Source organism: Octopus bimaculoides, chromosome 3, assembly GCF_046866305.1.
Source record: "Octopus bimaculoides isolate indiv1 chromosome 3, ASM4686630v1, whole genome shotgun sequence".
Lineage (NCBI taxonomy): Eukaryota > Metazoa > Mollusca > Cephalopoda > Octopoda > Octopodidae > Octopus > Octopus bimaculoides.
The window spans coordinates 76,818,534-76,837,510 of NC_142930.1; the positions used below are offsets into that span (position 1 = coordinate 76,818,534).

Sequence of the window (18,977 nt, forward strand, 5' to 3'; positions counted from 1 at the left end):
TACCTCAGGACTTCAAGGATGTCCTGGTAGTCACCATTTACAAAAAAGAAGGAGAATCAAGCAAAATGTGAGAACCCCAGGTGCATTCCTCCATGGGCCATTGCTGGCAAAATGCTTGTGAAAATTATTCTCAACCACTTGAAAAACATCTCAAAGAAGGTCTTACCAGAGAGTCAATGTGGCTTCATGCCAGGGAGATCAGCTATAGACATTCTGTAGTTGCAACAACTACAGGAGAAAACAGCAGAGCAACACCAACCCTTCTTCATAGTGTTAGTGGACTTTTCTAAGCCATTTGACAAGGTGGACTGAGAAACTCTTTGGAAAGTGATGGAGACTTATTAGATGCCCTGAGAAGCTTGTTAACATTATCAAGTAGTTCCACACAGGAATGAAATGGTTAGTCTCAGTTAATGGAGAATTTAATGAAGCATCTGCAGTCAACCATGGTGTGAAGCATGTTTGCTTTACACTCTTCTCTCTTTGCTTCACAGCTGTGCATGACACCATGAGGGGCAGTTTGCACAAAGGGAATTTCATCTGCATCAGAACAGATGGGAAGCTCTTCAACTTGTCTTCATGCCTCCACTAAAATCAGAGAAATATGTGTTAGAGAGTTGTTCTATGCAGACAACTCAGTACTCATAACCAACAACATTGAGGATATGCAACACACTGTGAACTGGTTCTCTTGTGTAGAAGACATGCTTGGTCTCAAGATCAACACTTTGAATACTGAACTGCTCTACCAGCTCTCACAAAGATGTTTGAATAGATCAAGAGAGCCCAGGCCAGTGACAGTACATGGAGAGCCCCTGAAGTACATTAAGGCCTTTACCTATCTCTGCAGTGCAGTAACTTGTACTAAATCATCTGATTTTGAAGTTGAGAGGTAAATACAGTCTGCCACAAAGGCCTTTGCCTCTCTTGAGAAGTATCTATGGATGCTACCATGACATTGCCCAAAACAAATAAGGTAAAGGTGTACAGTGCTGCAGTGCCCCCTTGTCTCCTCTACACCACAGAATGCATGACCCTCTACCACAGGAACATCAAGACCATGACACAAGTTCAATTTTACCATCCATGCTCTATCTTGCATATCAGATGCCAGGATTGCATTCCTGATGTAGAGGTCCTGTGATGCATTGGCACAGTTAGTGTGGAGGTCCTCAATCCCCATTGCATGGCAGCTGAGCTAGGTGGAACATATTTGCAGGATGGACAGTGGCAAGCTCTCAAAACCAGTTTTCTATGCTTAACTGTGTCAAGACAGGAGGAGCCATGGTGGCCAGAGGCTGCAATACCGGGATGTCCTGAAGGGGCATAAGAAGAACTTTGCTTTGGCACCTCCCCAGACACCTGGGAATAGAAAACCCAGCAGCATGATAATGGCACCAATCAGTGAAGCTCATAATTACAACTATTGAGGAGAAACAACAGAGAGAATATAAAAGAGCACATGACAACAGCATCACTTCTCCACTGTGTTAAGTAACCTCACCTGTAGCAGATGTCATTGCAACTGAAGATCAAAAGCAGGCCTTGTAGCCCACATACAAGCCCGCCAGAAATGATTTCTGAACAAGAACAGTCAGCACCAACCTACAACAAACAGCTAACAACAACTGTTATCAAGATTTTATTTTCTCTTTTTATGGAGAAAGTAACAGACAAGACAGACATGTACGTTGATGAGAGAAGAGAGACAGAGCAGTGTTACAAGAGTGCAATGAAAAAATGTGCACAGGAGAAGCAGTAATACTGTCAAAATAGATGATAGTGAAAGTAACAGCAACACCAACAACAAGTATAACATTAAAGATGAATGGAAAACATGCAAAAAATTTTAATTTCAACTTAGAAAACTACAACACATTTTTTACTAAAATCACCAAGCAAAGATATGTAGAACATATCCTCAATTGTAATTTTGGAAAAGATAATAGAAGATACCAGGTGAAACACACAATCCCTGTAATACCACCAGCTTAAAAAGACAGACTGAAACTCACTCCCCAAAAAAACATGAACTATTGATACCTTAATAAGAAGACAAGGAAAATAGAAAAATCCTACACTAGTACAGGCAGAGAAATGCTTGAAATTGAAAAATGGTTGAGTTTGATATAACATCTGTGGAGAGATTTTGATTAATTGATGGCTATTGTCATCATGAAGAGGAGGCTCAGTAAATTGTCATTCACACTTGTTCCACAGAAGAGCATATTTTAATTTCTGCCTGTCTAGGGAGATGTGTGAATAAGGTGACCTTTTCAAATGTACTGCTAGAGCTAAATATCCACTATTTTGGGATGATACTGGATAAATATAGTGACATACTCACCATGAAATCAGCCCCTAGAGAAAACTGATTAGTGATCATCATCGTCCAGAGGTAAAAATGCAGCTCAGAGTAGAACATTTTAAAAAACTCCCTGCTCTTTTTATATGGTGGGTCTGGAGCTCATAAGAAAGCAGAAAGGCAAAATGCTAGGCCTGTGAAAGTACCACTCATCAAAAGGCCTTCAGACCTCTGTTAAAGAAAATAAAAACTGCCAACACCACAACCACATCAACACTAACTGCAAAACAAAAGAGCAGTTGAGAACTCTTGCACCAAAACCATTGCCAAAATATCAAAGAACTTTATTCCAGGCTCCCACAGAAGAGCAAGCTCCTCCCAAACTCCCTACTCCCCAAACCAACACAGACACAGACAAAAACAATTCAAGAAAAAACATATCACACATTCTGACCAAACATCCCCATCTCCCATCAATTCTAGGCTGAAACATGGCAATCAATCACCAAAGGGAGAAAGGTGAAAAAGGAGAAGGATACATAGCTCCACACCACAGATACAACAAAAACCCACAACAGCAGCCCAATTCACAACATCTCCACCACCACTATCACCACCAACAACAATAATAAAAGACACACAACACAACAGCCAAAGCTGAAACAGCAAAATCAAAATAACAAAAAAAATCAACCTGCAAAGAAACAAACCCCACCAACTTCACTGTTGTAAATAAAAACAAAAGTGAATTTATGGAATACTTAATTCATGTGAAAAACAAGATTTGGATAGAGAGAGAGGAATTTGTGGAATTCATCCTTAAAACACTGAAAGACAGGTTTTTGATAAAAACATAATTAGACATCTATAAATCATTCTTTGAAAAATTCCCATCTAGTGTGGGTATTTTCAATAGAATAATTCATCAAAGACTTTTAGAAGAGCCTTTCGGGAAACATTTGTCCGAAGAGAGGTTTAAAGACCAAAGTAAGTAACTTTCTCTTTTCTTTCTTCAACATGCTGAGCTGTTCTGAGAGTGGGGTGCATGAATATGCATGACTTGGAAGCAAAATCACTTGCTCAACAATCACAGGTCACTTGACATTGATGTGGTAGCTGTCAGTGAGATGAAGATATCTGGAGTGCATGCACTGGTGCCATTTTTGGCAGAGAAGCAGTGCTATTCTGGAAATCTTTACATCTCAAGGTACAGGGAATCTCCTTGGAACCAGACAGTAAGTTGGTTGTTATAGATGTAAGTAGCAGTAAAAGTGGTATCTTTAGAGTGGTGGATGTTCATTCCCCAACAAGGGTTGGAAAACCAAATTTCTTCCGACTTCTACTAGCATTGCTAGGGATGTCCCAATCACTACTACTAGTTGGGAATGGGAAATGTATTTTGGATGCATAGAATGACTGTGCATAGGTAGCTCACAGCCAAAGGGGGTGCAAAACCCTTGAAATCTGCTCAGAAATTTCCAGCTGTCCAACAGGTGCCAGTATGGACATGAAGTAACAACAGCAGGTCATCCAGATCATATCTAGATAGGAATAGTGAATAGGAATAGCATCAACTGCTGAGTTGATTTAGCTAGAATGCATAGACAGTGACCCAGTTACTGGAAGTTGATTGCATTCTTATCAGCATGCAAAGACTAGAGGTACCAGATTAGTGAAACAGTTAAGCAGCAGTTTATTGGGGTACTGTGAAGTGGTGGGATACCTTGAAAATGGAGATTAGAGCAGAATCATGATCAGCAAAGAGCTAGCAATAGAAAAGAAATATATTAGAGGGAGAACTAATTCGCAACCTAGAAAAAGTGATTAGTAAAGGCATTGCAACCAGCATGATAGCAACGAGAATGACCCAGGACCATTTTGTCAATGGGAAACATGAAAGCCAAGGTTCAGATGGTCAAATGCAAAGAAACTAAAACTGACCAATGAGCCCAAATGGTGGAGACAAAATGTGGTAACAATACCATGAACAGGTTTTTCACTAGAACAGGTACATACTACTCTGTTCCAAGCAGACATGTGAAGTTTGCAAGACTGTTTGAAGAGGGTGATGGGTCAACAATGGTAGTGGACTTAGCTCATACCTGGATGGGTTGATGTAGTTCTTCACAGTACAAGCAAAGTTCTACAAAAAGCTGATAATGGCTGCTGAAATATGGGACACAATAAGTGGTTGCACAAGGCACAAATCACCTGGTCTGGTTAGTCTGCCCTACAAGTGCATGCCAGATTTGTTTGGTAACGTCTTGGCAGATATGTACTGTAACTGGCAGCAGAAAGGAAGATTTCCTAGTGCTGTTAGCTGGGAAGTGGTAATGCTACTGAAAAAGGATACTGTGAAAAGAGATGTACTAGACCATTTTCAGCCCAACTGCTAAACACCAAGTTTAAGATTTTAACCAAGGTATTTTTGAAACGGTTGACACTTGTTGGTAGTTTGGGCAGGGAAGTGAAAACATGCATGATCCTGAACAGGTCTATCTACAACAATCTCCACCTTATGTAAAACAAAGCTGACTTCGGTGGGGCTCTGACCAATCTGGATCAGTTGAAAGGGCTTAACAAGGTCAAACATTGTTACTTGGAAACCATCCTAAAATTGCCTGGGCTCAGTACCATTTTCAGACGTTGAATTGCTGCAATGCACAACAGTACATGCTCAGTGGTCAAAATAAATGGCCACCTATTGGAACCATTCAGTATCAGATACATCTATCTGATGTATCTGATACATCATAGTCTATCAGGGTAGCCCACTCTTGTCTCTTCTGTACATACTGGCTCTCAAGCCACTACCACAGAAATTGGAACAGTTGAGGGACATCCCTCTTGAACTGGGAGGGTAATGTGAGCATACAAGGGTCCTCTGAAGTGGAGACAATCAGCATCATTCTAAAGGAATATGAGTCAGTGACAGGAGCCAAGGACAAGTCAGCTGGGCACCGAGAGAGGCAAGTTCATGCCATCAGATGGCATTGTAGGATGCTGGACTGATGGTCCAGTTAAACTGCTCAGGATCTGGTTCACTTCTGACTTCCTAGCGGATAAGAACTGGGATGAGGTATGAACTGGGTGAACAGTCTTACCCAAAAAGGGGTAGAGAGGAAGCTGTTCCTGAACAGGTTAGAGCATCTGCAATTCAGTTTCTTGTGGAAGGGACACAATGCAGTTGTCAGGTGGTTAGTCTGCCACCAGCACCCTCTGTATGATAGCTTAAGCATGCTGTAGCTGCTGATGCACAGACAAGCACTGCAATGAATCCTAGAATGTAAATATGTGTAGCTACCATTTGTGAAGCATATATTTCTGTAGTTTGTCTCCTTGATGGAACTGCAGTCCTGTGTAAAGCAAAAAATTAGACTGGACACCTACAGCAGTGCTTCTCAAATTATTTGATGTGGTGTACCAGCAGTTTTTTTTCCATGTGCCAGAAACAATACATATAATGAATATAATAAAAGGTGACAATTTTTTTTATCTTATATTCATTTTGTAAACAAATAATACAATATTATGTAAGTATTTTATAATATTTCTTTCTTTTCTGGAAACTCGATGCGTACCAACAGCTGATGGCTTACAGACTGGCAATGGTCCACAGACCACCACTTTGAGTAGCACTGATCTACAGTGTTGTCAAGTGCTCACTATCCACAGCTAGTTGGGTAGTGGGATCAGTGGATGTTCCACTTTAGCAGTCTATAGAGGATTAGTGGTGGGGAAGTGTAACATTGTCCTCAGCAAGACTGGGTATTGATGAAAATGAACTGGCTAATCTGTTCCAGAGGACTTTCCAGTTGGCAACTACCACAGATAATTTCCAGAAGGTCTTGGCCTAGTAGAGATAAACTCTACAGGTACAGACGTGTCACCAGATAGACTGGTCCAAGACACATGTTACTCAAAGAAATCATTCTGCATGCACTCATTCAGTGTCTGAGTATTGCCAACTTGTGGAGCTATATTGAATAGCTGCTGTAAAGTGTGGAACAGATCCAGCTATCAGCCAAGTCCATAGTGATGACTGCCCTGTCACCCTCCTTTAACCAGGCAGGTAAGGCAGTTTTCCTTTGTGTGGTGGCTAAGGTGAAAGAGGCTGTCCAATGGATGAGGCTGAAAGGTATGCAGACAGAAACTTTCCTCTTTGGTAGATACCTCATTGACATTTTCAAGTTTCAATAGGAAAGGAAATTGAGGATGTAAAAAGTAGTGCTGTTCTTCAGTGAATTTATCTAAAGGTGGGTGAAAGTGGTTAAATATGGCGGCGAGCTGGCAGAAACGTTAGCACGCCGGGCAAAATGCTTAGCAGTATTTCGTCTGCCGTTACATCCTGAGTTCAAATTCAGCTGAGGTTGACTTTGCCTTTCATCCTTTCGGGGTCGATAAATTAAGTACCAGTTACGCACTGAGGTCAATGTAATCGACTTAATCCCTTTGTCTGTCCTTGTTTGTCCCCTCTATGTTTAGCCCCTTGTGGGCAATAAAGAAATAAAAGAGAATGCCACCACTCTAAGTATAGAATTGTGAGTTGGAGAACAGGAAATGAATATGGCACTTGCCCTTGGGGTTTAGGGAGATTTTGGTTGGTGAAGTTCCTTGATTAACCCTAGAGGATCCTCCTCTATCTCATCACTGTCACCATTTCCTTTAATGTATACTATGTATACTACTTTTGTTTATATTGTATACTGAGTATTGTTTTTCTTTCTGTCATTCCATTCTATGTAAGTCCCTACATTTTATGTTCATCATTATATTGTCCCTCCTCATCTATCACCTTGTTTTTATCTGAACTCTTATAATACTCATCACTATGTTCATTGGCTTTTTATTACTATCAAACATTTTATAAATGCCTTTTGTACTATGACTGCCATCAATATCATCATTTCTTAGACACCAGTTATATAAGTGGTAAGCACCTGGATTTTCTGCACCAGCAAACCAATCTTAAAGTGTAGATAACCAGGAGTTTGTATCGACTGCTAAATAAGGAATACAATGCATTTTTTACTCAATAGTCAACAGTATATATATTATAATCCTATATATATATATATATATATATATATATATATATATATATATATATATATATAGGTGAGAAAGTGGGTATGTGAAAGCACGTGGTTGGATGTATAAAAGATAATAAGAGTGAAAAAACTACAGAAGGCTTGTGTTACATGGTTAAAGTATATATTTAAATTATGTCAGAAAAATGTTATAAAATTTTTTTGGTATATAAACATTGTACTTGGAGAAATAACCGGTTTCGTGTTGTCTTTTCAAATTTCTCTACTTCATTGTAATATGTGTTCGCTCCAGTCTGAAAAGAAGAGTTCTAGATAGGGGGAGGTAATTAGGGATTTCTTCCGGTATAAGGGAGATAATCGAAATGTAGGAGGTGGTAGATTTTGATTAATTTACCATGATTTTGTTCTATATTTTTTTCCTTCTCAGTGGGGTGATGAATTTCCTTATTTAAATGTGTTAGCAACGGTTAAGTTTGGGTTTGTATTTTTGAATGAAGAAGGTTTCCTTATTTAATCTAATTTGTGTTGGTGTTCTAATGGCACATTGATAGAATGGAAAGATTATAAATTGTGGAAGCATTTGTTTTGCGCATTTCTCAATATGCTCACTAAAAGGTATCATTCAGTATTCTGGGCATGCAATCTGCTGTCGATGCAGAGTGCATCTGCGTCTGAACGATAATCCTGTGGACCCTATGTAGTTTTCAGAATTCCTCTTCAAAGAGGGACAAAAAATCAAAGTTATATCTGACTTTACTTGTGCCTCAGAAAACCTTATTTATGTAATAAGATGCTCGGCCTGCCATGAAAAGTCAACACGAAACTGGTTATTTCTCCAAATACAATGTTTATATACCAAAAAAATTTTATAACATTTTTCTGACATAATTTAAATATATACTTTAACCATGTAACACAAGCCTTCTGTAGTTTTTTCACTCTTATTATCTTTTTTATATATATATATATATACTAGCAGTATAGCCCGGCTTTGCCCGGGATTAAGTTGGGATTATTAAGCTAATCAAGTTCTTTATTTCAAACCAAACTAAGTAACATGACGTCAAATTTGGGCAGAATCAGTGTTGCAACTGGAGCGCATGGGTTGAGAGTTTGATCAGGTTACACATGCCATCCCTTTGAAAACACCACTGCCATCATCTAACCCCTCTTTGCTCATGGGTTAGGAACCCTTCCAGCAAGGAAAATAGAATGACCAAAAGGGCTCCCGATTCTCTGTGTCAGAAGCGGTTCTGTTCAGATCACAACAAAGTCTTAAGTATATATATATATATATATATATATATATATATATATATATGAGAACATGGATGTTACAAAAGTAAAACGTTAATGTTCGAAACTGCAGCAGGCCATAGATAATTCTTTATTGTGTATATTTCTCATTTTGTCCTGTTCTGGCGTTTTGCGAAATTTTTCTGGAGAACATTAATTTTCTTTGTGGTTGGGTCGTTCATGACCTCTTTCTAGCATATTGGATGTCCACCTAGTGGTCATCCCTTATACACGTGTAATACAATTTTTTCTGAATTTTCAGATTTGTTATATGCTAGGCCACTTGGTTTTAAATTGAATTAATATTCAATTTATCATCTATATATATATATGAGCAACACACACATACACACACGCACGTATGTACACCAATTGTATACATATTTTTTGTACGCATACATGTTCGTATGTGTGTGTGTGTGTGTGTGTGTTTGTGTGTGTGTGTTTGTGTGTGTGTGTGTGTGTTGCCCGTATATCTTTCTTTCTTTCTCTCTCTCCCTGTCTCACACACACAGCAACATTACACACACACACATGCTGCTCTCTCACATTAACAAAAGAACTTCACATACACACCACACTTTCTGTCTCGCATACTCACTATAAAAAGATAGCGTCTATTTCTTTTTGGCAACATGTGTTTTGTGTGCAATGTTGCTGTGTATGTGAGAGAAGGAGAGAGAGAAAGAAAGAAAGAAAGAGAGATAACTGGCATGTGTGTGTAAGGGAGGGAGGGAGGGAGAGAGAGAGAGAGAGAGAGAGAGAGAGAAGGTATTTTTTTCTTACCACACCACTGTTAAGAAATAGCGGCCCTCTCCTACTTTTTTTTGTCAGACGCTGGCAAACAAAATGTATCTCTCCTTCACAAACATACAATTTCTCTCTCTTTCTCTCTCGCCTTCATGCGCGTACGCACAGATTTGACTTCGCCATGTCAACAAACTTCAAAATTGGTAAAAGTTTATCGATTTTTACAGCCATATGCGGGTGCCTCTGAGAGAAAAATTTCGCTAAAATGCACATAAAGTCATGACACATCACCTCCTAAAATTGGAGCGACGTGCGTGCTAATCTGTGGACGTGCATAAACTATATTCACGTACACACAAACATCCTCTCTTTTATAGATATATATGATGATGATGATTATTTATGTATGTGTACACATATGGACTAGCCCATCTGATGACACATCTGTGCCTGTAGAGTTTATCTCAAACCACACACACGCACATGTTTATTCATGCAAAACTATAGATGAATGTATATACATACATATTTAGATGTACATCAATGATTGTGTGTGTATGTGTGTATGTATATATATACATAAACACACACATACATGTAAGTTGATTTATGTATGCATATAAGCACATAATTGTAGCAATGCATAAAAATTATATATGTGCTGCTTTATATGTATATACATCTTTGATTGTAATTATCCCTCTCAGTGTCCTCACAAAGTTATCTGTATATGTATACCATAGTTCTTTGAAGTGTTGACATTTTGTTTCTTGGTATACTACTATACAGCAATGCTTTATGAACTTTTTTCTGCCTGCTGATACCTTCCTCCCATCCTTCATTCTGTTAAGCACATTGCTATGTAATCTAATACACACTAAACAAGAGAAGTCTTGATCAAATATTCTAGAGCGATATCTTTACATTATGTTCTAATTGTCGATTTTTCTGTTTTTTTTTTCCTTCCTTTATTTATTTTTCCTGATGAAAGGGTTCTTATGTAAATTACTGAACACAAGAATTATTGAAACTAGTGTGAGAATGAAAATATTGCAACATCACATTTTTTTTTTTGTAATTCCTTTGACATAAATATCTATAGCAACCTTTGTTGAAAAAAAATTAACAGACTATTACAATAATGCAGCCAATAAGAGCCGGGCCAGATCACTCAATTCGTCTTCTGAGAATCATGACATGCGATAACAATAAAATTGAAACGAATATGCTGCCATTACATGAGCAAGCAACAACTAATTATGAACAAGCAGAAATAATGAGTGAAGAATACAAACAACTGAAAGAACACTCGGTAGCAAAATTGAAACAAAATTTCATCTACATTAACAAACAACTACTTTATGGATCAAAAGAAAACTTATCAACAGTGTATACAGATTGAAAATCCCAACTTTTGGGTATGGAATGTTCTGCTATGTTGTGCCACAATTACCATTTGCCAAGATACATAAGTAGTGGGATCAACCACAGTGAGACAAAACAAACAAAATGGATTACTTCTCTCCATGTCCATGTCAACAGATTCAGAGAAAATACTGCATAGTTAGACATATATGAAGTCTAAGATGAATAATATATTCATGAACCACCATCTTCAACTTTATGATAGCTTATCTGACGTCTATGGGAGCTGTTGACAAGAGACATTAAGAGACAAGTTATCTTCCCTTAAACACAAACTGCAAGCAATAAGTGAACAATTTCTTTATTAAAAAATCTTTGAGAATGAAAACCCATTAACTGCAAGTTTGCAATAAAACCACAAGCAGTGTATCACAATACAAAAGGTCAGGGTTATGGAAACCTCTCTCTTGGATGACTGAGAGTCATTTTAGGGAGGGATCTGGAATGTAAACAAACATGACAACCATGACGCAAAGTTGATATGACAACCATGATGCAAAATGAGCACTGTGCAACCATCTCTCTCAAAATTTATAATATCAATAGTGAAACTCTCCTGATGGTTGTTGCAAAACTGCAAAAAGAGAAATCAGTCCCTAGGAGGGACAGGGAGTCTATTAATAGAGAAAGCTCACATTCTACAAGGCAGCTCTTATTAAGCTGTTTGAAAAGAATAATGAATGCTGAGATTGTTGTGCCAGACTGGTAGGCAGTTATAGACAACACAAGTAGCTAAAAACTAAAAGACATATGTAGTCAAAAACTTCAGGGTTATAATGTGGCTTAAATATGATGTATAAATTATACACAGGTTGTTTGTATGCAAACACACATATAATTGCCCTTGGACCTGTGATAGATACATCACATCGCATTTAGAAAGCTATGCCTTCAATATCCAAGGACAAGAGATAGCTACTAAATAAGATCAACAAAAGACAGGATGCTTCCACACCCCACTGAATGCTGTGATAGATTGTGCCATACTAGTATGGAAGATATCACTCATATCATTTGTTATTGTCCAAAAGTGTCCACAAGATACAAACTTCCCATTAGACATAACATTGTTGCTAAGACAGTCAGAAAGGATTGTCCTACAGTCATACCAAAGGTACACCAGAACCCCAAAGCATCCACACTTTTAAAACTAAAACATTCTGATGGACATTTGAATAAAAATGGAAACTGTGTGTAAGCAGAACATGTTAGATATAGCTGTATGGGACAGGGAACAAAAGTCGTGCACTGTTATCATCCAACCGGAAACCTGGCTCCTGAATAGTTATAGTAGAGTGTATTCTGCTAAAGGTACCCACGAGCCCAATCTTCTGCTGTCAAGCAGTTTTGTATGTGTTTGTGTGTAATCTTGACAACAACAATAGCCACCATACAATCAACAAATAACAACATGCAGTAAAAACAAAACATGCTACTGACAAACATACAACATCAATAATATTAGGACAACATCTAGTGAACAAACACATTAAAGCACTACCATCATTCAACAATATAGAAAAATCATAAAATATTAAAATATTTTATAAACTAAATAAAAATAAACACACAAGGAAGACAATAAAACCAAAATTAGTATAGATCAGAATCAACAAATACACATTACTTACTCGAGGTAACTGGATAAGATTATTACAATCAAGCCAGAGCTCTTGTAAACTATTTAAGTCACCAATTGTTTCTGGCTGAAAAGAAGAAGAAAGATATGAAATAAATTAAATTAATATAAAGAATCCAGATATAAAATGGGAAAGAGAGAGACATGATAAAAATCTAACAGAAGTACAATGCAGGGAATAAAGGAAAAGAAATTTAATTGAAATTACAAAGTGAGACATATATATAGTTCATTGAATTTATATCAGTATATTACTGCAGAATAAAAAAAAAAGCTGAATTTGAACTCTGAACAAGAGGAGAATATAAATAGTGTAAGTTTGATGCTGTGCTGTTTCTTTCATCACATTGCTCTATAAACTATGATTCCTCCAGCACAAAATTCAAATTTAAAAGGGAGGGAGAGAGAGGGGGGGAGAGAGAGAGAGAGAGAGAGAGAGAGAGTGTGTGTGTGTGCGTGCGTAAATTATGCTTTGTCCCAGGTGTGGAACTTCTGGTACTGGGAGAGCTAATACAGTAGGTTTAGTTAATTTTTCTTTGATGTCATTAAAAGGTTGCAATTCTGCTGCATTTTAAGAAATAGTTTCATTCTTTATTTTTGCAATTATGTGACAGCTCTGTTAATGGAAATATGGTTACAGTGCAGAAGTTAATGAAACTGAGAAATTCACACAGCTTTCTCAGTGATGCAGGAACAGGGGTATTTGTAATGGCATCAAATTTTCCTTTTAATGGATGAATTCCATTTTTATTGATAATATGTCCCAAAAATGCAATAGAAGAAACATCAAAAAGACATTTATTGGGGTTAATTATTACACTGAACTGTGACAATCTAGTAAAAAGTTGTTCTAAATGTTATTCATGCTGCTCTTCCATAGCGATAGCAATCAAGTCAAAACAAAGTTTAAACTATGAGTGACTTCATCAATAAATCTATGGAATGTATTAGCAGAATACCAAAAACCAAAAGGCATTTTGAGAAATTTGAAAAGTCCAAAAGGAGCAGTTATGGCTGTTTCTAAGAACATCAGTAGGCTCTATAGGAATCTCATTATAGGCAAGTACCAAATTAATTTTTGGAAAACAGTACAACCATGTAAAGAAGTTGGGTAATTATGAATATGTGGAACTGGGTACATATCTGGAACATTCAAATGTCTGTAGTCTCTACAAGGATGTCAATCTCCAAGTGGAAGTCAAGTTATTCAAGGGTCCAACATGTGACTAAATTTGTCCTCAGCTATTTTTAACTTGCTAAGGAGTGAGATGTCTAGGTCATGATGAAACACGAGGTCTCTTAGTGATAACATGATGTGTAATCGAGTGTACCAGACACTCATTATTAAAAGCAGTGCAAGTGGTGCCTGGAAATTTTTTAAGGATCACATGATAAAGATTAGATGTAGAGGGTACAAAGAAAAGAGGACTGACAGTAGCAGGTATATTGTAAATACCTGTGTTTCAACTCTACAAGAAGACCAAAATGATTCAGGAAATTGGCACCAAGGATAGGATATGGAAGATCAGCAATTATAAAAATCTTCTTCAACTAATGCCTCAAATTAAGATTCAGGGGCATAGAGTTCTCATCAAACGAGGGGTTACCCAAAAGAAACCAGAATTTTGAAATATTATTTTATTCACTTAGTTTTACATATTTACACTTTTATCGCCTTCAAAGTATTCTCCATTTGCAGCAATGCCTTGGCCCAGAAGTGATTTCTACTGTTCGAAGCAGTCCTGGAACTCTTGTGAAGTGATGCCTTTTAATGCTTTCATTGTTTTTTCTTCACCTCTTCCACATCTGCAAAATGTTTTCCTTTAAGGACTTTTTTCATTCAGGGGAACAAAAAAAAAGTTGCAGGGAGCAAGATTGGGTGAACTGTTCTTTCAGTTCATGACACGCATTTAGTCATGACTGCTTTTGATCTTCTGTGAGCAAGCGAGGCACAGATTTTCCTGCAACTCTTTTCATTCACAATTCCTTGCTCAAAATTCATTGGCAGAAGTTCTAGGACACATCAGTCATGTCAACAAGTTCATCAATTATTCAGTGATGTATTCATTTGTTTGGGAGGTCCATAGTTGCCCTAAATGAAGTTGGTCTTCAAGCGACAAGTGAAAACCATTCATAAACTTGTGTTTTGCTCATGGTAGTATCCTTGTCAGTTGTTTGAAGCATGACAACTGTTTTGGCTGCCATTTTCCCCAACAGAAAACAGAATTTCACAGAAGCATGCTGTCCCTTCCTTTCAGCCATCACCGTTCTCTCTTGCCACTCTTTCCACACCTTTATAACTGGCATGGTCAATGTACACACATTGAAAGGTAGGTCTGGTGAGATCTTGAGATGCCAGAAAGGTGTGAAGATGCTGGTTCTGTTCAAGAAGGTGGAGGGGAATTTCAGCTAGGTTCAGCACAGGTATGAAATCTTCTAGGTAGACAACAATGATGTGGTTGGTGGTGTAGGCATACTTTTAGCTGAAAAATGGGTAGATGAGGTGATTTAGGTAGTTGGAGTGTGCAACAGGATACTTATGCTTAGAATAGTTTTGCAAGGTAGTACAGCAACAATTATTTCTGCCTATGCTCCTCAACCAAGTCTGCCAGATGACCAAAAGGATTGATTTTATGATCCTCTTTTACACAGACTACCTCAAAGAAAATGACAGTGACCTTATCTTCATGGTTGATGACGTCATGGACATACTAGGCAACATCACGATGTGCATGGAGGCTATGGAGTTGGTTCTTGTAACAAGGAGGGAACAAAGCTACAGGAGTTCTATAATGCAAATAACTTTATGATCTGCAATATCAACTCCAGGAAACCAGCCAGTCAGCTGGTCATCTAGTGGCCACACAAGTCAGACTGACTACACCAGTGTTCTCAACCAGAGTCCATATGACCCTGAGCATCCATACAAGATTTTTGGAGGTCAACATATTGAAATAGTAAACTGGGGTTCCACAATACTATTTTAAGGGTCCCCGAAAAATGTTTACTTTAGATGTATGTATTGGTATGTTTTGCAAGAAACAGCTAAGTTTCTTTCTCTAACATTTTGCATTGTTCAATCTACACAAGTGAATATGTGTAAAACAAAATAGGAATTTTGAAAGAAGTTACCATAAAACTACTTTTTAAATATTGAATGGCTAGTAATCAAAGGAGTCCATAGATTAAAAATGGTTGAGAACCTCTGGACTGCATGCTCATCAGAAAGTCAGATAGATGATTGCTCATGAATCCAAAACCTTTCCAGGTGAAAAATGTACTCCTCAACATGGGTTAATCAATAGAGACTTCAGAATTTGTGTTAGAGAGATCCCAAGAAGCAGACTAGTCTGAAAAGAAACATCTGGAAGCTTAAGGGTCCTTTGAATAGTCAGAGATTTAGAGATAAACTAATTAAAGCATTGGTGAGGGGGGGGGTAGAGACATGTAACCTAGAGGACAACTGGTATTTCTAACAGGCCACAGATCAAATTTGCAAATGATGCAAAGTCCCAATGATACCTAGGGTGGTGGAACAGTGTAGGAGACAGAACCATAAGAGCAAAGAAAGTGGTCTGGGAGAATGAGGGTAGCAGAGAATTATACCAGGTAGCTAGGAGAGAAGCAAGGTGACAGGTATATTTAGCTAAGGGAGAAGCTGAAAGGAAGAAGTTTGCCATTGTTCTGCGGCATGAGGATCAGAGGAATGAGATGTTCTGAATTGCAGAGTGCCAAAGAAAATCATGATGTTGTAGGAGAGAAGTGTATTTGGATGGATGACAGCACATTTGCAATTAGTGATTCGGCAAAGAAAGAGGTTTGGAAGTGTCATTATGAAAGGCTACTAAATGTGAAGAATATCTGGGAGTAGGAGAGTTTTCCTTACATAGGTCCAAGCAGAAATCAGCTATTCAAGTTGACAATTGATAGATAAAACCCAGACTTTTGAGATGTGTTCTCTCCTAAAGCTGCACTTTCACCCACGCCTTCCTAGATCTCACTTTTGCATTAACATTGAACACTCATTATTCTAGACAACTACCTTCTACATCACATATGCCCATACCCTATATCTGATTTCTTTTACAGGAGTGGTTGTGTTGTAAGAAGCTTGTTTCCCAACCATATGGTTCCAGTGCAATCCTATTGCATGGCACTTTGGGCAAGTGTCTTCTACTACAGCCTCAAGCTGGCCAAAACCTTCTGAGTGGGTTTGGTAGACAGAAACTGAAAAGAAGCTTGTCATATATATATGTATGTACATCTATATGTGTGTGTCCTTGTGTGTTTTTGTCCCCCCTCATCACTTGACAATCAGTGTTGGTGAGTTTATGTCCCTGTAATTTAGTGGTTCAGCAAAAGAGACCAATAGAATAAGTACTAAGCTTAAAAAATATGTACTGGAGATGATTTCTTTCGACTAAAAATTCAAGGCAGTGACCCAGCATGACCACAATCTCATGACTAAAACAAGTATATAAAAAAAAAAAGAAAATGAAGATAAATCCAGTTTTCCATTTATCTCATTTGTGTTCCATCCAACAGAGTATACTTTATTTCTAGTCTTCACAATCCTCTAAATTCAAGTCTCATACCTTGCTACCATGCAGCATCACACTTCAGACACAATTATCATATAAATTACCTTTTAGAAACTCTTTTTCACAAGCAGAGTTAATAGGTCCTTGAACTTTTTCTGCCCTGTTCTTACTCTGGCTACTACATATTTGGAACACCCATCTCCTAACCAGATCACCTAATAGTTAGAATATAGGGCACCTTCCAAACATTTGAATTTCATTTGGATTAATTTTGCTCTCTGCTCTTTTGTATCTACTGCATATAAACAATGATTTTTCTGTTAACCTGCCTATGATTTAACTACACCTCATGTGTATCCATAGTTTGTACAGGATTACACCATATTGAATTTCTTGTTCTTTTTTGTATATCAAAGATGGCCATTAACCTGAACTCTTTTTCTTTCTTTCTTACTAAAAGTTTAACATTTGTTAAGTTTACTCTGAAGCCTTTCATTTCTCAGTTTATTTCCATGTCTGGAAAATCTACTTTAATTCTATAACAGAGTTAGTAGTAAGAAGAAAAGTATCACCATAGATTGCCACTTTTTAAACTCCTCCACTATGACCTGGAAGATTCCTATCTGCAGTGGTCACACCCATGCTAGCATGGAAGACGGATGCTAAACGATGATGATGATGCTAAATTCATCATTTTACTTATTGCTAACTCCACCTCTGTAACGTAGCTTGCATGATCCTCACAAGCCATTCAAGTTTCCTTACTGACCACTGTAATTCTAATCATCTCTAAGCTGTCATTAAATCTATAATTAGAGGTGTGTTGTACTATATTTCTCAACTTTCTGCTAATAGAAATTACTTTTTATAAAATGCTGTTTATTATATCACCATGTCTAAAGCTGGTTATACTGGGAAAATAGAGTATATCCCTAATTGTGAAAAACCATATTAACTGCAATACAGTCTACCTTTTAACAGCATGTAATAATAATCATAATGATTGAATCAATAAAATACAGCATAAAAATAGAGATAATTATAAAAATAAAATTCCAATAATAATATTAAAACAGCATCAAATGTAAGGAAACATATATCCCTAAAACCAATAAGAACAAAACAATAATAGATATTTAGATTTGCAATGACATTGCCACTATTATTGATACCATAAATGCAACACACACACACACACACACACACACACCCACACTTAAGAGTGGAGAAAAACCTTGCTACAAATGTAAACAATAGGGGATTATCTCCTTTGCCATTGGCTATCGACTTCCAGCTGTGCTGCCATTTTGCAGTCTCCAAAAAGCTACAAAGGTAAATCAATAAGAGATTATCTCCCTTTGCCATTTGCTATCAACTTCCAGCTGTGCTGCCATCTTGTGGACTCCAAAATGCTAGCAGGAATTTCCTGCTAGCATTTTGGAATCTGCAAGATGGCAGTACAGCAAGAAGTCAATAGCCAATGACAAAGGGAGATAATCCCCTATTGTTTATCTTCGTCGTGAGGTTTTTCCTCCTCCATATTTTGAAGAGATCTTAGGCCAACAGGTTTTGGGGTCTGACAATATGCCATAAAGCTAAACCCTTTATGGACAGGAAACCCACAGTAATCCCATAAACCAGCCTTCACCATTAAAATATAATCTGCTCTACATCTTAGAGCGTGCTTCTCCAGATTTATGTTTTATACAAACTACATATATATGCATATAAATAATAAATATTATATATATATATATATATATATATATATATATAAAATATACAAGAATAAGGGCAGGGAATCGTCAATTAAGAATAGAATTAATAATTAACAATTTTGCCAAGTAGTTCAGTATGAAAAAACCTTTATCGGTCAAACCATTTATCATCATAAATATACAGGGATTAGCATTGAGTTGCTTCTCCAACATACTGAAAATTTAGAAATAGCAGTCAAAGAACTACTGATT

At 37.4% G+C, this 18,977-nt stretch overlaps 1 protein-coding gene across 2 annotated transcripts in view; it reads right to left on the reverse strand.

The window, feature by feature from the left end:
- Positions 1 to 18,977, reverse strand: part of LOC106871622 (protein scribble homolog) — a 772,291-nt gene that overhangs the window by 577,536 nt on the left and 175,778 nt on the right. For both annotated transcript variants that reach the window (XR_016241095.1, XM_089349239.1), the window contains exon 3: positions 12,459 to 12,533. The gene's annotated coding sequence lies outside the window, so the exon portion shown is untranslated. The remainder of the gene's footprint in view (positions 1 to 12,458; positions 12,534 to 18,977) is intronic.